This window comes from Schistocerca americana, chromosome 4 (assembly GCF_021461395.2).
Source record: "Schistocerca americana isolate TAMUIC-IGC-003095 chromosome 4, iqSchAmer2.1, whole genome shotgun sequence".
In the NCBI taxonomy this organism is placed as follows: domain Eukaryota; kingdom Metazoa; phylum Arthropoda; class Insecta; order Orthoptera; family Acrididae; genus Schistocerca; species Schistocerca americana.
This window is the reverse complement of record NC_060122.1, coordinates 805,710,384-805,733,813: the sequence shown is the minus strand read 5'-3', so window position 1 is coordinate 805,733,813 and position 23,430 is coordinate 805,710,384. Positions and strand designations below refer to the sequence as shown.

Here is a 23,430-nt window from a genome sequence, read left to right as displayed (position 1 = left end):
AGCCATGTGAACCATTTGAATTGATTGTGACCTGTTATTAAGTTTCCTATCACTTCTCCAGATTCTTTTGCCTCGTCTTCAATATGACTTAGGTGTAACTGAATTTTTTTTGTTTTGTTCTTTAATCTCACGCATTTGTCTCGTGGTTTCTGCAATTTGTTTCGTCATTTCTGCATTCTCAATTTTAATTTGGTTCGCAATTTCTTTATTTTGTCTTGTCATGGTTTCCGTCATTTGTTGTAATAATTCTGCCAGATTGGTGGGTCCTATTGCGTTTTCTTCTGACGTCCTACGCTCTGTGTTTTCGCCCAAGTGTTGGTTTGCAACCGATTGCATTGAACTGTGCGGTGACACGTTTCTGCTCCAATTCCTTGTACTCTGTGGTGAGGGAGCCCTGATTACTTGTACTATGGGTTCTACGTATTAAAGACGCAAGTTAGAATCCTCATCGGCTGTATCTCTACTTTCCTGCTCCTCTGTCGTATGCTGACCTAGGTTTTCTGTGCCTTGGCGTACATTATCTTCGCTATGGTGCGTTATCTGTCCTATTTCTCGCGATACTGCATCGTCTGTTGTACTGTCCTCTATTCTCTGTCCATCTTAATGTTGGGTCTCTACCTCAATTCGGTCAAGGTCTCGATCTGCCATTGCTAATCTTTCCGAATCCCTTATTTTCTGTTTTAAAAGCAATTCACGCGTCCTGCTTCGCGTCAACAAGCGCTCATACCATCTCACACGTTTCATAAACTTTTTGCACACACGACTTGACAACCCATTCACTTACTTGTTGGGTCAGAACCAACTTGTCAACGATGTATCCGCCACCTGCGCGCTTGCATTGGAGAGAAAACTCAATTCTAACAATATTAAAATTCATAACTTTATTATGCTATTGTCTCTGCTAGAACGTCTCACTTTCTATTGAATACTTTCTTACTATCTATCGCTGCAGCTTCTGTTTTCGACTATGTATAACTTTAAGAATTATTTTTTTTACGAAAATTTTTCAACAGGATATTTTTCTGACCTAGTTAGGCATGTGGTCGACCTTCAATCATGGTATTTTACCATCCTGGCAGGGTCGCCATTCTCTAACATCTGTGTGCGGTCTGTTTTTCCTAAGTCGTGTCTCCCTACCACTTTCACGCAACGATGCTCTGAGCGTGTTTTTTAGAGAATTGACTAGTTTGAACCTGGGACCTGTTGCTGGTAAGGAGACGCCAGACCACACATGACATGTAGAGTTCAAAAAAGTTCAGTGAGACTAGCGATGATATAACCAAATACTTAATGATTTCAGCGTCAGCTCCACTGCACTCCCTGTAAAAGAATCTCAATACTAACTAAATTTAGTGGAGGGGTGGAGGGGTTCAAGGCTTTCCTGTTTTTAGTTAGCTGGTAAAATAACGTCGAAAAAGCAGTTAAGTTTACCATTGGAAATTTTATTGTACTCACAAAACATTGTTTATAAATTGCACTATTGATAAAAGGAAATATTTTAATACAGGATGATAAAAACCAACAGCGTTCAACAAAAATGTGAACGAATATTCCCTGAGTGGGTTCGAAGGATGACCTATGCCATATCACATCTATAATCTAGGTTTAAATTAAGTTTCACAAAAGAGAAAACTATCAAAACGGTCTACAGTGACCCTCAATTATCATTAATTACTTATCTAACTTGTCGTAAATTACAGTGGCTGATGTGGCTTCTCAATAATTATATAACAGAAAAATCATCGCGTTTCAAATTTTAACTTACGTAGCAAATGTGAATACCATGAGCTTCAATTGACTATCGACACTAGTATTACATAAAAAGGGGATGTAACAGATGAGACTTCTGCAGTTCTGAGTGAAGCCTTATGCGCTCAAAAATGCGGCATCGCGTGCGTTCATTACCTTGTCGGTGTTCGTCAGGGGCTGGCCGCTGGCGCAGCTCCATCCAGCTCGCCGTCACGGAAGCAACTCTTTTCTAACTTCTCCTTACTACAATTTACCGAAGTTGGTATTAAAAAAAAATATCTGGCTGTGTTTTCATCTGACCAATCAGGGTCTCAATGTTAAACTTAAGCTCCGCCTACAAAAATTCTGTCTATCCAATAAGAAACGTTATACTTTTCGTGGTGGGGCAATGTTTTTTAGGTTTTCAACGTAACAGAGACGCGAAAAAGCCTCACGCTAAAACTTGCGGCTGGCGTGGCCCTTTTAGTGTTAACGTAAGATCTACACTGTTCTTTTGGAGGGCTCTAGCTTTTAACATAGGCTAGGGGGTGGTCCTGGTGGTTAGCTGGCCACGTGGGTGTCCGTCCCTTATCGTAGGGCCTTCTAGCTTAACACGGTTCTGATCTCGGCTTCTGTTCTCGTTTCTCCCCTCGGAACTACGTCTGTCTCACGGTGGGAAGGTATGACATGCATTTAGGCATTCTTGTGTTAGCCTGTGGTATTCCATTTGCTCACTCATTACTCGTATTACTCTGGTTAATTTGATGTCACGATTTATTCGGAGCTATGTGACATACTACTGGATTTGCTTATCATGTCAGGGTTTTCATGGAAGGTGTTGGATTTGCCTGACACCTTACAGGTCACTAAGTGTAAAATTATGGTTGCGCTTAATCTTCTCTTCAATTGTGTGAACCAGCTTATCAGTAACGACAGACGGGCGTCCACTTCGTTCTTCATCGTGCATTTGATCACGTCCTTCATTGAACAGTCTGACCCAACTTCTAACCATTGAATCACTCACAGCATGTTGTGTATAAACCTCGCAGATTTGCCGATGAATTTCCTTTGGTTTAACTTTCTTTGCATTTACAAAACGAATCACAGATCTGATTTGACACACGGCGGCATTTTCAATTACGGGTGACATTATAAAGAAGCACTACAAATCACACGTCAGCAGCAGCGATCTGAAAATGATGTACATCTCTTCTCCTTGAGTGAGAGTAGCTGCCGTGCATGCTCGGAACTGCAATCGTAGCGCTGTTGTGGAAAGAAATAGAAACGGAACTTACTTTGTGGACGACCCTCGTCTTTGTGGACGACACACGTCTGCTTTCAGCTCATAACTCCAAGCAGTGCAAGTGATGATACCCCCTCTTGTCTATGATCATTGAACTTAGATTTGGAACAATTAGACAAAGACTTCCTGAATCAATAAGATTAGAATGTAGCTTCCAAACAAAATCTCTTCGTACTAATGCAATAAGAGGCCACCTCACTATCAAGTATTCCACAAAATACCTCACTAAAGTATCTGATTACTATGCAGTGCTTTCAGAGATCTACATCTACATCTACATCCATACTCCGAAAGCCACCTGACGGTGTGTGGTGGAGGGTACCTTGAGTACCTCTATCGGTTCTCCCTTCTATTCCAGTCTCGTATTGTTCGTGGAAAGAAGGATTGTCGGTATGCCTCTGTGTGGGCTCTAATCTCTCTGATTTTATCCTCATGGTCTCTTCGCGAGATATACGTAGGAGGGAGCAATATACTGCTTTCCAGGACAGCGGCTAACGACTTAACTGTCTCCACCTGAAACCTAAATACATGCAAAGAAGAGACGATTTATTGCTAAGAGTTTGCAAGACTGCAATTAATTCAGTATACTATTCATGCCTACCTGCGCGTTTACGTGGAGAACCGGTAGCAACAAGTCTGCACAATATGGCAGCATAGCAGCATGTACCTAAGTTATGTAAGACAATAAATGAAAGGATTAGGGTAGACCAAAATAATTTGAAGAAAACGTTATTAATATGTACATATTATCCTCATTATCGACTGTTGACTCACAAGGCCCACATGCATTCTCAAAATATCAAATACAAAGTAAGTTCTCGCAGTGAATAACGGAATCCCCTCGGGCTGTCGCATCTTTAATGATGCCGGGCCCACTTACCTAATAAGCCTATTCACCGAATCCTCCTTCTCCATCTACCGCCTCCTTACAGAGGGAGCCCTAACCTACACTAGACGTCATAAAATGGACCCCTCCCGTTCCCCCCTCCAACCCTACCGCTGCCTAAAGTACAACGACCATGTCACTGTTACCTGCAGCCCCCCCCCCTCGCCTGTCCCCACTGCAAGGCTTCCCATTTCTTGAAGAACTGCAACAATCTCACCTCTCCCCCCTCCTGTAATACATAATACCTGTAACTAACTCCATCCTACCTACTCCTCGAAATGTAAAGCGAAACCTCCTCCCATCACCCCTGAGCTCATCATCCCTGTCTGCCCCATCGATGCATCGATGACCCCATCCACTCCAACAACTCGCTCTGCCCTCCCCCTACTGCAGAGGACATCATCCACTTTGTCAACATAGTCCTCCAAAACATCCACCCCTTCTTACACTTCCACACCCTTTTCCAAACTGCCCTTGCTGCCCATTCCATCTTCTATCTCACCACCTATGCCACCTACTCCCACAACCAGGCCCCCTTCACCTTCACCCTCCCCACCACCCTCATCTAAATCTCCCCTCCCATGGCGTGACAATGTTACAGTATCCTGTAACATAATATCTGTTCCCTGCCCACCCACAAACTGCTCTTCCTCCACACCCTCTGTCAACACCACATGGATGCCTTCATCCTAAATGAAACCTTCCTTCAACCCCATATGTCCATCTCCACAGCTCCTTACACCCTCCACTGCACTGACAACCCGTACCCCCTGGTGCGTGGCGGGTTTGCTATTGGCCACTCAAGCACTTGCCTGTTCAGCCCCAACTTCTCCTCAACAAGCCTGCTGAGCATCTCACCCTCAGCCTCTTCTTCCCCAACCTTGCCATCACATGTGCCACCTTCTACATCCACGCTCGTACCCACATCCCATACTACTTCCTGGCGTACATTGACCACACCTGCTCCCCTTATGTGATAGCCACAGACCTCAATATCCACAGCCTTGCTCCTGCCAAACTCCAGTGGTGGTATCACCACCCTCCAGGGAGACCTGGTTCCTCTCCCCCAACACATTTGATCTAAATACAACACCACTCCCAATGTGATCCTAGCCTCTCCCAACCTCCTTCGGTGTATCACTGTGGATGTCCTGGACCTAATTGGCAGTGACCATGACCCCGTCCTCCTCACTATGTCTGATGGTCACCATCCCCACCCCGTTCCTCGCCCTGACATTCCTCCTAAACTTGTCCATGACTACTCCCTCGCCAACCGGGATACCTACCAGGACTCCATCCACACCCAGGTCACACAGCTACCTTCCTCCACCAGACTTTGTCTGAGGCCATAGCCACCCATATTCTTACCAAAGCCATCCACCCTCACTGCCCAGGCTTGCCCCCACAGGCCGTCCTTCTCCTGTGTGAATCCCATCACCTCTATCGATCCTTCCACTGCACTTGTGACCAGGACACACTCACTTGCCACCCGCAATTACAATGACACATCTGCAACATGCTTACTGCAAAGAAATGCCGTGCCTGCCGACAGACATGCACATAACACCACACTCCCAATAAACTCTTCTTATTATTGGTCTGCTTTCCACTGCCTACTGGGAACTGCCCCACCCCACAGTACCCTCTCCTCCTTCATGACTGTCCATTTCCTGACAACCTCAGTAGGACCAACCCCTTTGCCTCCCACCTGTCCGATATCTTTTCCATTCCAGATGATCCCTAATTTGATTATTCCCTCTTCTCCGATGTCATCAAACATATGGATACCTCCACTCCTCCCCTTGCTCCTAGCTTCCAGTACTTGGGTCACATACCACCATCTGAACTTAATGCTCCCATCACTACACAGGGTGGTCGCTGTGGCCGAGCGGTTCTAGGTGCTTCAGTCTGGAACCACGCTACTGCTATGGTCACAGGTTCGAATCCTGCCTCAGGCATGGATGTGTGTAATGTCCTTAGGGTTTAGGTTTAAGTAGTTCTAACTGATGACCTCAGACATTAAGTCCAATAGTGCGTAGAGCCATTTGAACCATTTGAGCCACAACACAGGACATCAGCCCCACACTCCACTCTAAAAGCAACACTGCTCGCGCTCACGACCGTGTTACCTACCACCTTCTCAAACACTGCCTTCCCTTGCCGTCCTTGCCGCTCTCTACAATGTAATCCTTGTGACTGGCTTCTACCCTGACCTGTGGAAAACCTCCCATATCCTGATATTCTCCAAACCCAACAAGCCTCCATCTGATGCCTCTTCCTATCGCCTTATATGTCTCACCTTGGTGTTCAGCAAGCTCGACGAAGCTTTCCAGTCCTGATACATTTGGAACGCCTGTACCACCACGTACAATGGCGACTGTTAACCATCCGTTGCCATGGGTAAAGGAATCATTGATATCGATGCTGAAGTTCAGTCTGCAACCACAGAAGACTGCGGGTCCATCCAATAGAGAATGTGCAGAGACAGATTTGATAGTATTCTTTTTCTTGTCGGCAGCAGATGTAGTCATTTCGACGTCTTCAATCACTTTATTTGTGAAAATACATTGTACAATCTCCAATAAATTTTACATATTCACAAGTACCTTTACCTTTAATCCATATAAATACAGTTTCATTAACAGATATTTTACGTCTACTACGTGTATACAGCGAAAAGGGTGAGGGTGACATATATGTAGATTTGCCGAAGTCTTTATTCGCATTTTCTGTCACATGATATGTTCGATAGGTTATGACGTCACGATAGACGAAGCTTTCCAGTCCTGATACATTTGGAACGCCTGTACCACCACGTACAATGGCGACTGTTAACCATCCGTTGCCATGGGTAAAGCAATCATTGATGTCGATGCTGAAGTTCAGTCTGCAACCACAGAAGATTGCGGGTCCATCCAATAGAGAATGTGCAGAGACAGATTTGATAGTATTCTTTTTCTTGTCGGCAGCAGATGTAGTCATTTCGACGTCTTCAATTGTTTTATATATTGTCTGTCTTGCACGACGACGGTATCTTCATCACAGTAGAAACTCGGAATCAAATCGTATCGCCGGCCGCGGTGGTCTAGCGGTTCAGGCGCTCAGTCCGGAACCGCGGGACTGCTACGGTCGCAGGTTCGAATCCTGCCTCGGGCATGGATGTGTGTGATGTCCTTAGGTTAGTTAGGTTTAAGTAGTTCTACGTTCTAGGGGACTGATGACCACAGATGTTAAGTCCCATAGTGCTCAGAGCCATTTGAACCATTTTCAAATCGTATCAAGGCCAGAGAAGAAGCACAACACACCATACCATTCCTCAAACGGAAAAGCAGGAGCACAAGGGACGAAAATTCAGTGGAACATAATCGCTTCGTGGCTCCAAAATCGCGAAAGTCTCCCATTGGCTGAATGCATAGGCCAGGCTACAAAGATACGAAAAACGTCAGTGGAGTCACGCAAAGGCTTTTTCTCAATGAGCTTGTTTCGACTGAAGTATAAATACGCAAAGTATTGGAAAGATAAACTCACGAATTAAGAACAGCATAAATATTGTGAGCAAAAAATGAAATGGCAAACGACCAGGAAACTTTCAAGTATAGTGTTATGTTTGTGCTGCATTGTGATGAAGAGAAGGGATAGGGTGAAACTGGTGCCAGCACATAGCCTACTCCTCCCGAATTCCACGAAGGGGGCGTCGCATCCATGGGGAGGAGAGATCTTCGTGGACGGTATCACATGGCCTCACTTCATGAGAGACTGCGGAGAGATATGGAATGTAATCCAGGACATTTGGCGCAAAGACAGGTGATCACCTCTCCTCTAACTGGCGGTTAAATGCTACCATTGAAAATTACGTCCAAGATTCGAAACAGCTTACCTGCGAAATGATCGCCACAGCACGGGCGTGTGTTAGCGACCACGCCTACTTAGGGGGGGAGAACCTTTCTTCGGAGCAGACAATATGCTGCCACCAACATATGTCTCGTGTAGGGATTAAGAGAATAAGATGAGAGAGATCAGGGCGGTATGTAGGTACGGGATGTATGTGAAGACTAGCTGAGAAACCCAGCGTTGTCCAGGTATTTTTTTTATAGCTGTACCCGAGAATTCGTAGATGTGGAATTTATTTTTTACTTATAAAGCCTCTTTGTATAAAACGTTTCAAGTTGTATGATCGCTTCACTAATACGGAATACAGCCACGAAGAGCTGACTGTGCGAAAAGCAATTGACATTAAGATCCACGGGTCCGACATGCAGAATCTGCCGCTGTGCTTTTCTTATGGTCGTAGCATAACGTAAGTTCACTGGAAATTGTACACATTTAAAGAGTAAAGGCAAATTGTTAGCAATGAGCGGGATTCGAGGTATACAACCGCATCTCATCAAAACTTCCGCTTCAACGGTTTTACGTTATACAGGTAGCTTTAACCCTCTGTGAATGAGAGGTTCTGTGGCGCTAGATAATGCATAATGCTTTCGATCATAATTACACTGTGCGTCGTTTTCGGAAGAAGTTTCCAAAGAGCGCGTTAAAGTCTGAGGTTCTCGAGTTGCAACAAGTCTCGCCCCACGATCTGCATATTCTTGAGGCTGTACAGTCCTCACTCTTTTACCTGTTCTGGTATACTCAGGACTTGACCGCTTTCTAGGCATTTTCATTCGTAAAAAAAACTAAATCAAAATGTAATGAGTAGGCACCCAAATCATAAAGCAAACTTAATAAATTGGTTTTTCCTAGTCATGAATATAAATAAAACGTATCCATACAAGCAAAGCAAAATCGTTAACCTTTCAACACAAAAAACAAAATCATTAAATCTGTATATTTTAGCCACGTAAATTCAATGTTGGTGTGTATTCATAAAGGTGAGATTGCGGCGCTTAATTCTGTCACTGACGTGAACTTCCGAAAATACTTCAGTCGCCGAGGCAACAACTCTTTCCAAGGCAAGAAGACAAATATAAATAAAACCTATCGAAACAAGAAAGGAATGTCATTATGTTTTAATACAAAAAACGAAATCAGTAAATCCGTAACTCTTAGCGAAGTAAATTCGCGGTTAGTTTGTATTCGCAGAGATAAGATTGCGGCGCTTAATTCTGTCGCTGACGTAAACCTCCGAAGAAAAATCGTCTGTCACTGAGTTCAAGAAAAACTAACAGCGCCATCTATTGCTCTCTGACGTACTTCAGAACTATTGATTCATTGGTGTACTACGCCGTTATGATTAAACACCCGAACTAATAAGTTGAGCAAACGATTTTAGATAAAACATTAAATTACAATATATTTTTTTCGTGTTCCGATTATGATGAAATAATACCTGCATGTTCCTTCAAGCTACGCTCAAGTTACCTGTGAAAAAACCACAAAAATTTTTCAACCGCTTTTGGAGAGTAGATGGTTGAAACAGACAGACAGGCGGACACGGTGCTTTTAGTCAATATTTTAGATCACGGTATGTATTGTTTTTCTCATCAGATTTTCATGAAATAAAGCCTATACATTGCCCCAAGCGACGCTCATGTAAATTCTTTTAATTGTTCATGAGACTAGCGTGTTCAAACAGACAGAGACGACCGTTTTATAGTTTTATTATTAGTACAGATACAGCATAAATGTAGATCTAGACATGTAAATGTGTAGCGGGAGAGTCATAGACACAAAAGGTGCAAACGTGTAGTAGCCAGCTACACCTGTGGTCCGCAACCAACCTTACGGCTTTCCTCGACTTTTCCTTTTAGCGTACGTTATCCCATTTTGGTTAGCTTTTTTCGTTTTCACTTTCACTGTGGTTCCCTGTTAGTTTTACGCCTTTTACTTTCCACGACTCCTTTTCGAACTGTTTTAAACATGAGACTTGTTTGAATGTGGTAAAAGGGACTGATGACCCCGTATCCTTTACTCCCCAACCCAACTAACCACCTTAGGTTGTGTGGCAGGGAGTACCTCTGGTACTTCGTCACTTCCCCTGTTTCTAGTCCATTCCTGAATGTTGCTTTCGAAAATAATCGGAAAACCTCTGTATCGCAACATTTACAATAAATACAACATCCGGAAGACGAAAACCGGATATCGGAAACCTTTTTCCGCTGTCGTGTTTACATGTTAAACCCTGAAGCATTTTTAACAGAGCGATCAAATATCGGTTTTCCAATCGTCAGTTTTTATAGACAAATGGTCTCTGTAAATCAGCTTTACCGGTGTTCAGTACAATGTCTGTTTTGTTCAAGTAAATATCGGAGGCAGACAGCTTCATCATTAGTATACAATTTCTACGTCTCCTTCACTGTACAAAATGTCACCTCTTCCAGGTTAGCCGAAAACTGTTAGGAAGAAGACGTCAGCTGATAGGCAACCACGTTTGAAATACATGTGTAGCCCTGGAAATTCAGCAGCTACAATCACTTTTTCAGAATAAATTGTGGAGTGTTTACATGACCAACCAGAAGCGTTACTGGGATATCGGTTCACGAAATCAGATTTTGGTAACCTCATGTAGACGTAGTGTATGAGCTGTAATTTCTTTTATTTTCCAGTCGCCGTCATTTCATGAAGTGACTTTGGAAGCTGGTAATATTTTGGTTAATTCTTCTTCAAGCCCTCAGGTTTTACAGTAATTCTATTTCGACGTGCGTAACACCTCCTTTGCAGCGTCTTCCAATGAATTATGATGAGCATCATTGTAACCATCTCTCGTATACTTATTGGGAACTTCTCTGTTTTCGATTAACCCCTACCTAGTAAGGGTGATGGGAAATACGAGGCCTATTCGGAAAGTAAGACCAGATGGGTCGTAAACTGGAAACCACTGCGAAAATCAAAAACGTTTTGCTTACAACATTTAGCTACACTTTACAGCTACTTCTCTACGTAGTCTCCGCTCCGATTTAGACCCTTGTCGTAGCGTTGTACCAACTTTCCAACACCCTGGTCATAGAAGCATGCCGCCTGTGCTTCCTGCCAATTCTCTACGATGGTCTGCAGCTCGTTGCCTGTGCCACAACATTGTCTTTATAGCCAGCAGTTCATGTGACAGTCAAGTACTGTGGGTAACCAAACTCTTCCCACCGAAAACGCTACAGGAGCATCTTCATTGCCCTTTCAGGATGCGGCCCAGAGTTGTCATTCAGAAGGAAATGCATGACAGTTATGTTATGTGGGCTGCATTTACATCAGGAGAAATCTCACACCAGGCCCTCATACTTAGCGGGAGTCACTAGTGTTCTAAGCCGGCCGGAGTGGCCGAGCGGTTCTAGGCGCTACGGTCTGGAACCGCGCGACCGCTACGGTCGCAGGTTCGAATCCTGCCTCGGGCATGGATGTGCGTGATGTCCTTAGGTTAGTTAGGTTTAAGTAGTTCTAAGTTCTAGGGGACTGATGACCTCAGATGTTTAGTACCATAGTGCTCGGAGCCATTTGAACCATTTGAACTAGTGTTCTAAGCGTCTTAACGTGCTCACTGTGTGTTCAGAACTGAAAAGATCGACGTGACGCGATCGATGGGCGTACTAGAGGCAGTGTCCAACACATCTGTGCAAAGCTCTATCGGATTTTCACTGTGATTTCCATTTCGCACCCCACCGTACCTTATTTTCCGAATAGCCCTCGTACTACTGAATCGGTCGTGCAACTGTTTTGCAAGCAATTGGTTTTCTGAATGTACCACGTCTGGAGAAATGCCAAATGTCTGCACTGTGTTCGTAGACTTTAACCCCGGCGCTCATTCTTAGCATTTCATCTACACCTACACCTACATCCATACTCCGCAAACCACACTGAAATCCATGGCTCAGGGCACGTTTCATTTTATCAGGGCTTTTCGCCATCACATTCACTTGTGGATCATGGGAGAACGTTTGCTTAAACCTCTCTCTGTGTGTTGAGTGTAGTCTAATCTTGTCGTTTTGGTTTCTACAGAAACGATACGTATGGGATTGTAGTACACTTCTAATCATCATCTAAAGCCGCTTCTTAAAAATTTCTAAGTAGGCTTTGTCCAGATAATTTGCGTCTGTCCTGAAGCGTCTTCCAGTTTGGTGACACTCTCCCTTGAATCAGAGAAACCTGTGACCATTTGCGCTGTAGTTCTCTGTATCCGTTCTATATCCCCTGTTAGTCCTATTGGGCATGAGTCCAACACCCTTCTAATACTGGTCGCATAAGTGTTAGGTAAGCAGTCTACTTCGCAGACTGATAGAATTTCCCCAGTATTCCACCAAAGTGCTGAAGTTTGTCAGCTACTTCGCCTACAACTGAGCATATTGATCGCTCTGTTTCACATTTCTACGTACTGTTGCTCCCAGTTGTTTGTAGGAGTTGACCGATACCAATGGACTCTTGGATACTGTAGTCGTAGGGTACTATGGTCTTTCTGTGATTTTAGAAGTGTACAATTTTACATTTCTGAACATTTTAAGCTTGTTGCCTGTCTTTCAGCCACTTTAAAGTATTACCTCTATCCAACTCAATATCTGTGCAGTTTTTTCAAACTATTCAACAACGGTACCAACACACTTCCCACGGGCACACGTGAGGTTACGTCTTAATTTGTCGATGACTCTCCATCGAAGACAACATGCAGTGTCGTCCATTTCAAGAAATATCCAATCCAGCGACAAATTTCGCTTGATATGCCATGCGATCATACATTCTATAATAAGCGTAGGTGTGTCAGTGAGTTAAATGTTTTTCGGAAATGAAGAATTGACGATTTTGTCCAGTTAGGAAGTACGTGCTAAGATCTATCTTCTAGGAATTTCTTAACCCGGCCGCAAATCTAGTGTAACAGCCTGTAAGCTTGTACCATATTCGTTAGGCATCAGATGTAACCTGGGTGCCGTGATGTGCTGACTTCTGAGTCTCATGGACCAATAGAGCGAGCTGTCACAAAATATTTGTTTGTGGAATCCGTGTTGTTTTTTTATCGAGGAGCCCACCTGAAATCAAAAAATTCAGTCCTTCAGTACTCCTTCTATCACTTCACTGAGGACCCATAACTCTTCAAGTGACCGTAAAGGTAGCTCTGCAAACATCTTATCATGTTGTAAAATCGAGGGTACCTCTGCCGAGGGGCGTCATATTAACTGTGTGTTTGTAGCCATTTCCACACTGACTTTCTTTGTGTACTGTTGGCTAAATGTCACACCTAGCGCAGCTACAGTGCAGTATGACATGAATTCTATAGGGATTATTATATGAAGTAATATGTCCTTTCATGTAGTTGTTGAGTAATCTTGTTCTAGTACGAATGTGAAATATGTTAACAGGATTGAAAGGGGGAACAAATTCACATGAAAAGAATGCACTGACACTCTTCGAAGTTATGTAGAAAGTGTATCACTTAAAAAAAGAATTACTTCACGTTCTACAAATTTTTGAGAACCAAATGCATTCCTAAGACTGAATTAATGTTGTGACTTTTGAAATTTTCGCAGCGTATTTCTTCTTCCAGTAATTTTCGGATTTGCAGTGGGATCCCATCAACATTCCGATATTTCGACCCAGAGATGTCTGGCCATCCTCAGGTGAGTAGACAAAGTACTGAAAACACCTGTTTTTTCTTTCTTTGTTGTAATTTCATTCGCTGGCCCCCTATGTGGCAGGGGAGGGCTGGCAGCGGCACAGTCCTCCACTCTTCAGCCAAATGGCTTTACAAAAAGACAGAAAGGGAACTCTTACACAAAAAGGGGGATAAAAAGGGGGACATAAAAAACACAGTAAATGGAGATGATGGGTGTTAAAATGTACACCAATACAGGGACATGCACTGGCAGACAGTTAAATAGTCGACATAAAGTTATAAGTACACAGCTGGAAATTCGAAGTGCGCCTAAAAAAAATACTGGAGGCAAACGAAAGTTAAAAGTTGGCCACAGTATAAAAATCACACAGAACGAGGCATTTAAAAAAACACTGGAAACGATGGAGCACTCATGAAGAATGAAGAGACCTGATGCAGTCGTGGTATTTAAAGCGAATTCCGCGTATGATAATTGTACTGGCAGTTTATAGCACATGCGTTAGGAGGTAACATGCGTGAGGCAGCCAACTTGTGTGTGCTGCCCACAGTGGTGAAATAAGAACAAACCAGTCACTGAGTATTGACTGAGCATGTCGATTCCGTTGTAACCGCATAGCTTTAATAACTGTATTCCAATTCTATCCAGCTGAAAGCCGTTATCACTATTCATTAAATAATCAGTAAGACGTATTTCCACGGATTCTTTAATTACTGAGTGCCAGGAGCTGGAAAACGGTGCTAAAATTTTGGTGTTGTCATATTCCATTAAATGTCCCGTGGAAATGCAATGTTCTACCACTGTTGATTTTAAAGGTTGCCGCAGACGGGTGTGTCTTCCGTGTTCTACACAGCGTTCCTGGACCGTTCGTGTCGTCTGAGCTATATATGCAGAGCTACACTCACAGGGAACACTCACCTTCCTCAATTGGAAATCGCCTATAACAGATCCGACTGAGGCCCTGCTCTTTGCTGGTGGACGGAAGATATTAATATTATTCTTCCTAAGCAATCTGCCTATTTTAGAAGACACGTTCCCGGCGTATTGAAGGAACGCAGTTGATTTGTAGTCGTCATCAGTCTCCTCAAAGCATTGCTTCTTATTATTATAACTGTGCGTGGCCTTCCGTATTTGATGCGATGTACAGCCATTCTCTTTAAAACCTTCTCCAGATGCACCAATTCCTCGTGAGGTCTATCAGCATCCGATATTACATGCGCCCGATGAATTAAAGTACTAAGAACACCGGCGATTTTACAAAAGTGTCTTTCTCTGACTCGCTACATCTTATTGGTAACTTGTTCAGTGATGATTTGACGGCTCTGTTTGAACATATTCCCTCCTCAACTTATTTTTTATTTCATAACGCATTTTTTGAACAAACTGACGGTGTCGCCATGGGGAGTGTCTTGTCCCCTGTGGTGGCCATTATTTTCATGGAAGACTTTGAGGAGAAAGCTCTTGAGTCTGCCTTCCTAAAAGCCTATGGTTTTCTGGCGTTACGTAGATGATACTTTCGTTTTATGGCCTTATGGCAGACAAGAACAGGAAAAATTCCTTTGTCATTAAAACTCTTTAGATGAGAACATCAGGTTTACTATGGGTATTGAGAAAGATGGGACTTTATCCTTTCTAGAAGTGCTAGTACACCGTAAGAATGCACGCATCTCGTGGTCGTGCGGTAGCGTTCTCGCTTCCCACGCCCGGGTTCCCGGGTTCGATTCCCGGCGGGGTCAGGGATTTTCTCTGCCTCGTGATGGCTGGGTGTTGTGTGCTGTCCTTAGGTTAGTTAGGTTTAAGTAGTTCTAAGTTCTAGGGGACTGATGACCATAGATGTTAAGTCCCATAGTGCTCAGAGCCAGCCGCCGTAAGAACGATGGGTGTACAGAGAACCTACACATACAGATCTATAAACCTAGAAAATACGTATGAACGTATAGTTGAGATGATTTAATAATAATAAGAAAGTTGAACAGCGATATCGAACTCTTCACATAAGAGAGCATTTTGTTCCTCGTGCAATTTCGAAAGATGAGAGTTGGACATGGGTAACGACAAAAATCCTTTCATTTTGTTTCCACACACCTGGAAGACAATACTTGAGACTTATCGCCTAATAACCTAACTTAAGCAGCAAGCGAAGGATAACTGCTCGTGCCCTGCCGTGGGAATGACTCTAGTTTTAATCGTTTGTACCCCACATAAATTACACCGTAGCTTCTCTCTTAGCTGTTTCTGGGAGACAAGCTGACAACAGATACCCACAGTAGCGTCTGTGCCTACGACGGCTTGCAAGGTAATGAGATACTCCTACGGTAGAGGCGTATCCCTGAGAAACTTCACACACTCATTGTTATAAACGGATTGGAGAAACGCTGAAGTTACACATAACCGTAGTGTTCCGGTTGACGTTTCATGGAAGTGCCCTTTTGTTCCTTCAACCTTTAGGTTGTCGGTCCTATTTGATAATAATATGATATGGAATCTACGTCTGCACGCAGCTGATTGGTCAATGATTATACTGAAGTGTGACCATAGATATGACATCAACCGTTGGCTGTTCAACGGAAAAAAACCAGGAATATCATAGTGCAAAATCATACACGTGTCTTTGTGTTGTGTTTAAAAACATTTGTAGCACAATACCCCGCGGTATATCGGATACGTATATTCTCCAAGATCAAACACCTTGTGAAAAAGGAAAATTTAAGTTAGTATGGTCATAACCTAAAGGAGCAATGTCAGACTCAGTAAACGAAACGTGCAGCATGTAGCTGTGAATTTATACGTATTTCACGCCACTGAAGAGGCTTCTTAAAGAACTGTGGCGACATGTATGTAGTAATTATAATTTGCATTTATTTTGGTGCACACTTAACGTAAACTCGAAGTCGTCAATATTACGAGGGTCGTTCAATATTTAATGCCCCACATTTTTTTGAAAAGAATCCATTAATATACATAGACAAATGTCCTAGTTAGTGCTTCACATTTGATGTTTGCTTTGTGCGTCGCTGAAGTTTCGAAGCTTTCTGGCTGATGGCAGAGCCCTACTACAGCGTCAAAATGGCGTGTACATACGACTCACGTTACAGGTAGCGTGTTGTTACTGAATTCTTGTGTGCAGAAAAAGTAACGGTGGTGAACATCCATAAACGTTTGTGTGCAGTGAATGGCGATGCTGTAGTTGATAGGAGTACAGTTGGGCGATGGGTAAAGAAAGTCACAGCCTCAGGAAATGCAGAAACAGAGCTCCATGATCGGCCACTCTCGGGACGTCTTGTCACAGCCACTGCTCCAGACATGCTGAATCGTGCGGATGTCGTTATTCTTGCCGACCAGCGCATGACAACTCGAAAGTTGGCTCGACAGTTGTCGGTCAGCATTGGACGTGCGTCTGCAATGATCGAGACTCTCGGATATTCAAAGAGGTGCTAACGATAGATTCCACGAATGCTCACAGCAGACCACATGAATCAAAGAAACACCACTTCATCTGAATTGTTGGAGCGTTTTGAGACCGACAGGGAACACACTTTGAAGATGACGAAAGTGTGAGCCATACAGCGGAAACATGGCTACGCCTACAAGACTAGAGCTTTTGCGAACGGGAATACATACTCTTCCACAACGTTGGCGTACGGCCATAGAACGAGATGGAGACTACGTAGCAAAATAGGACATGAACAAAACATGTTGATGTATATTGTCACCAAATTCGGACTCTTTAACAATAAAAATGTTCTCAGAAAAAAAGTTGGGCATTACTTATTGAACGACTCTCGCATGTCAGATCTGTATGTGTGAAGTACATAGACTACTGGCCATAAAAATTGCTACACCAAGAAGAAATGCAGATAATCAACGGGTATTCATTGGACAAATATATTATACTAGAACTGACATGTGATACATTTTCACGCAGTTTGGGTGCATAGATCCTGAGAAATCATTACCCAGAACAACCACCTCCGGCAGTAGTAACAGCCTTGATAATCCTGGGCATTGAGTCAAATAGTGCTTGGATGGCGTGTACAGGTACAGCTGCCCATGCAGGTTCAATACGATACCACAGTTCATCAAGAGTAGTGACTGGCGTATTGTGATGAGCCAGTTGCTCGGCCACCATTGACCAGACGTTAGCAATTGGTGAGAGATCTGGAGAATGTGCTCGCCAGCGCACCAATCGAGCATTTGCTGTATCCAGAAAGGCCCGTACAGGACCTGCAACATGCGGTCGTGCATTATCCTGCTGAAATGTAGGGTTTCGCAGGGATCGAATGAAGGGTAGAGCCACGGGTCGTAAAACATCTGAAACGTAACGTCCTCTATTCAAACTGCCGTCATTGCGAACAAGAGGTGACTGAGACGTGTAACCAATAGCACCCCTTACCATCACGCCAGGTGATACGCCAGTATGGCAATGACGAGTACACGCTTCCAATATGCGTTCACCGCGATGTCGCCAAACACGGATCTCGACCAACGCGAGCAGCAATGTCGCGATATGATAAACTGCAATCGCGATAGGCTACAATCCGACCTTTATCAAAGTCGGAAACGTGATGGTACGCATTTCTCCTTCTTGCACGAGGCATCACAACAACGTTTCACCAGGCAACACCGGTCAACTGCTGTTTATGTATGAGAAATCTGTTGGAAACTTTCCTCATGTCAGCACGTTGTATGTGTCACCACCGGCGCCAACCTTGTGTGAATGCTCTGAAAAGTTAAACATTTGCATGTCATAACATCTTCTTCCTGACGGTTAAATATCGTATCTGTAGCACGTCATCTTCGTGGTGTAGCAATTTTAATGGCCAGTAGTGTATTTATGCAATGAGTTATTCGGAAGTATGATAAAGCAAGGAAGATAGCTCAGTTCAACGTAGGTACTCAAACTACTCTGAAAGAAACGTAGCCTGACATCAACAAACTGACATCTATCTCAGAAAGGCCAGTCTCGACATTTTACGGACAATCCATCAACAATATCACAACCTCTCAATCTGCAAACCATTATCTAGAGGTCTGAAATTCAAACAGGCGATTGGTATATCGTATTCTGATAAAACCACAGACTCAGTTGACTACAGTTTCTTTCGTGACTGTAAAAAACGGCGAACCAGCTACAAGTGTGTCGATCACAGCCTGACAATAGAAGCAGCAGAGGCTGAGAATATAAGACGAATTTGTTTTCATTAAGCTCGTGGACAATGTTTGCAAGTCAGTGCAATGTCATTATTGATTAAATAGAATTGCTGCAACATTACAGAAATTACAACAGCATTAGCTTGTAATATACACACTTACTGCATGCTGCCGTAATAAATGCGTCACATAAATTATCGTGGCCACATATGCATACCCATGTTCTTATTACTGGCTTATAATTCGTAATGACAATAGAAATAAACAATGTTACTGGTGAAGTTATTCCTCTTTACTGCAGACTAAAGAAAAATACTGAATAGTGTTAGATGAACGTGCAAACTGAATATCAACTCTACCAGCTAACAGTAATAGATTGTCCTCCAGTTTTGGATGAGTGGTGTAGTACGTGTAACTCCCGACGTCCAGTGACATGTTGTTAAATAATAAGATGGTGATATGGCAGACATGTAATGTACTGAGAGCATGACAGATTCTTTAAAAACCTCAAAGACTGCTCTCTGAGTTCTGCGACTCCTACATAGTGTGTACATGCATCGGTAAACATACATTACACCCAACAGGCTGCATGAGACATGCAACAACATTGGGGTAATACATATATTTAACCCATGACATTAGTGCACAAAATGTTTATAAAAAAACTATAGACCTGTAACCCTCCTTTTCCTAATCGGCCTACTGGTTTGCGATATAAATGACCTTGATCGCGTATGCCTAATGAAATTTCATAGTGAGTAAGGTTATCGTTGCCGTAGGAAAATAACACCGGTTAGCTGGAGGAAAGTGTACAACATACCCTTGTAAAGGAAGAATCTATTCAAAACTTAAGCTAAATACTGATGATAACTTTGAAATCGGTGGAATGAAGTGCAATCACTCACAAACCATACGGGGGGGGGGGGGGGGGGGGTACCACGTAGTATTTAATACAAAAATATTGATAATACAAAGAAAACTCTGATTAAATAAAAAGGGAATAATTAAATGGTAACCAGCCCACTAGGGCAATGAGGCTCCAGAATCTTAAGAGAGGTAATGGCAAAGAAATACATGCAAACAATCACTTGCGTGGCAACAGAAGGTTGTCATTCTTTTCCACAGCACAAGAGTTCGCCAGAAAATAAATTAAAGTACTGAGTTTGCAGTCACTTATTCTGAGATACTAAATTTTGAAAGTAAAGTAAAATGGAGTTACTGGTTAAGTAAGTGACTGGCTTAACTTAAACTTTGTTATGTAAAAAATAACTTTCAGTAGCCCCAGTGTAACATACTGCAAAATTTAGAAAAAGGCAAGCAATTTACGTTTGATTATTGAAAGATCGAAGTGGATTTACTTTAAGCAAACAGTCAACTGATACTACTTTTAATATAACAACAATAAGACACATTCCAAGGCAGCAAAGTCACTCGCTAAGCTAAACAGAGAATAAATGAAATTGCGTACTCTTAATACGAATATGTGCTGTATCTTTAGTTATTAGTTTTACTAGAGAAATTTTACGTTACTTTAAGTGAATGAAGTTAATACACAGAACAGCAAATCAGTTATACCTCTGTTATTCAATACAAGAATGAACAGTTACTGAGGCAGAAAATTTAAACTGAAACTGGTCATTAGCAAACACACTAATCTGGCAGTAAATAGTAAATCAATTTTCGTATTCTTACGACACTCGTTGATTGCATGGAACGCAAAAGGGACCCTGCGTGGTAATAATGTCTGAGGACAAGGACAACACACGTGTCCTACCAGTTTCAACTGTTGCAGGTTACTATTCAAGTTATAAGTGGTCAAAGAAATGTAGCTGGGTAAAGCCTCTACTACTCGTATATCTATCTGTTAGCGTCCGCAGACGAAAACGTAAATCTACCGGAGGACCATGAATTTTCTAGGGGGACTACATAAGAGTTCGAATCCATTCATATTGTAGTGAAACACGAGAGTTGAGATAATCACTTATTATTCATAATTAAGTTAACAACCAAAATTTACATCTTTGCTGTTTACATGGCGCGCGCGGCCACGGGCTAAGGTCAGCCGCCAGAGCGACAGTCTATTCACCATTGCCAAATCTCTCCCTCCTCGCGGCGAATGTACCGTTAGGTGGCCCACTGACCACTGCCCTCACGTACAAATACCTCCAGAGAGGGCAGCGCTGCCCACAGACAAATGTAACAATTGAAAAGTGTGAGTTAACAGTCATACGGTATTGTAGCTGTGCGGAAGATCAAGAATGTAGCCGACGACAAGGCTGAGCTGCCGTTGTTGCTGCTGCTGCTGCTGTTTGAGAACTCCGAGTCATCTCAAGAGCCACGGGTAATTATGGGACAGGCAATAGTTGGAACTGCAGATTGCTCCGCCTCTCCACTCCTACTGTTATGTCAGTACTCGCGGGTTAACGAATCAGGTGCGCCTACACTTGTGGGAGCATAGCTGCACCCCGCATCTGCGGGAGCGCCGAACAAACACTTCCGCTCTCTTTCATGACTCAAGCTGCTCTGCATACGCAAAGATAAACAACGGCTCAGCTGCTACCATTTCGTTGTTGCTATCGTTAAATTTCAGTTACAAGATTCAAATGGCTCTGAGCACTCCTGAGGTCATCAGTCGCCTAGAACTTAGAACTGCTTAAACCTAACTTACCTAAGGACATCACACACAGCCGTGCCCGATGCAGGATTCGAACCTGCGACCGTAGCGATCGCTCGGTTCCAGACTGTACCGCCTACAACCGCACGGCCACTCCGGCCTGCAAATTTCAGTTAAGTTCCCTTGGCTATTACCCGGCAATTTACAATATTTTCATTATAATTACGATCAATTATATACAGTCGCAAATAAATACGCTAGTACATCGATTACGTATTAATTATAATTTCTGTAATAAAGCTCACAGACTCAGAATCAGAAATACAGCACATGTTACCAACGGATATTAAAAGCACTCCGTCTTTAGGCCACAACTGGTCCATCGGGACCATCCGACCACCATATCATTCTCAGATGAGGATACGGATAGGAGGGGCGTGTGGTCAGCACACCGCCCTCCCGGTCGTTATGATGGTTTTCTTTGACCGGAGCCGCTACTATTCGGTCAAGTAGCTCCTCAATTGACATCACGAGGCTGAGTGCACCCCGAAAAATGGCAAGAGCTCATGGCGGCCCGGATGGTCACCCATCCAAGTGCCGGCCACGCCCGACAGCGCTTAACTTCGGTGATCTCACGGGAACCGGTGTATCCACAGCGGCAAGGCCGTTGCCAAACGGATATTAAACCCCGGAAAATTTTGAATGGTGTAGAAAGTATTTTATCTAAAGCATAGCTTCTCCCTTGGCCACTACTTTATTCCATCACCGAGATTCAAAGTGGATACTTGGATATCGATCGCAGAACATTTACCCGCATTGCGTCCATAGTAGATATGGTGGATGGTTTCGTTGCTGGTATCAGTGGTTATTGCCTCTACCTGAAAAAAGACGTCAAATTGTAGGTTGCGTTGCAACGGATATTCGTGCGGAGCAGAAAGAGGTCTGAGCTCAACATGGCCTCTACATGATTATCCTTAAAAAATGTGCTTCGGAGTTGAGTTTAGCGAAATGGCGTGCATGTCTTTCTGACTGCAGTCTTTGTCGTACTCAAAATTCGGAATTACGCTGCTTGAGATTTCTTTGAGAACATAAAATGCCGGACCCGTCGTTGCGTTGCGACGGAGTATACTCATGAGCGACTTAATTCGACACACCACAATTTTTGCATTTTTTAAGAAAATTTTACTCAATAAAATTTCAATATGACACACAATTACGTCACAATAACAGAAGACCATCGCAATTCCTAAATTCGTTACTTAGTACACCATTCAAACTTTAATCTTCGGTATGGACACAGTTGGCGTGACCCATCTACTTTTCATTCAGTGTTTCTGCTCTCGGCTTGTATATACCTACGGAGCGGCAAGTTAAGTGTTTATCTTTTCCCATGTTTTCCTCGTAGTACAAGAGGTTTAATCTCGCCTTTTTGTAGGTGTAGATTCATTTGGTCTAGAGCGCAGTAATTGCATATGAATCTTGCTTTGAAGACCAGTGTCCGTTCGTATAGTAAGCCCTTCTTCTGAACAGCTAGCTATGTAGCCCACTGAAGCACCAGCACCCATTGGTGACACATCAGGAGGGTAGCAAGTTGTATATCTACGGTTCTGTTTGCTTTTGTAGTTTACTTCTTCAATTAGTCTTGCTACAATAGGTAGGATGTGTGTATGCTGTGCCCGGACGCAGGACGAGCTGGTCGCAGTTCGCGAACAGCTGAACGCGATTTTGGCTACGGTAAGTCATCTTCAGGCTGCTGCTTCGGGGTGTAGCGATCGCGGAGAATCTAGCGCGACACATGGGACACCTCAGGTGTCGCTTGTTTCGCCACGGGCTCTGCTGACGAGGCACCTCCTACTGCACCCGACGTGGTGGATCCACCCTCACACCGTAGCGCGTGGCGGGTGGTAACACATTCGCGTCGCTCGCGGTGGAAGCCCAGTGTGGAGACTGGCTTCGCCCACTCACCATGTGAGTGAACAGGTGGCCGCTCCTTCAGCAGGGTCCGAGCAGGCACACGGGGGCAGTGGTTTAATAGTTATCGGGATCTCCAATGTTAGGCTCGTTATGTAGTCCCTTAGGCAGATAGCATTCAGGGCTACCATGAAAGCCAGTGTGCATTCGGTACGCCTCTCTGCTGAGGGACCTCAACTCGTCACAGGGTTATTTGAGGGTTATTTGGTAAGCGTGATAGCGTTACGGAGATGTTTAGCAAGTTCAAGTGGCA

The 23,430-nt window shown here is 43.5% G+C and overlaps 1 pseudogene; it reads right to left on the bottom strand.

Annotated features, from left to right (window-relative positions):
• Positions 1-21,760: 21,760 nt before the first annotated feature.
• On the bottom strand, positions 21,761-21,878 carry LOC124614093 (annotated as a pseudogene).
• Between the last annotated feature and the right edge of the window lie 1,552 nt (positions 21,879-23,430).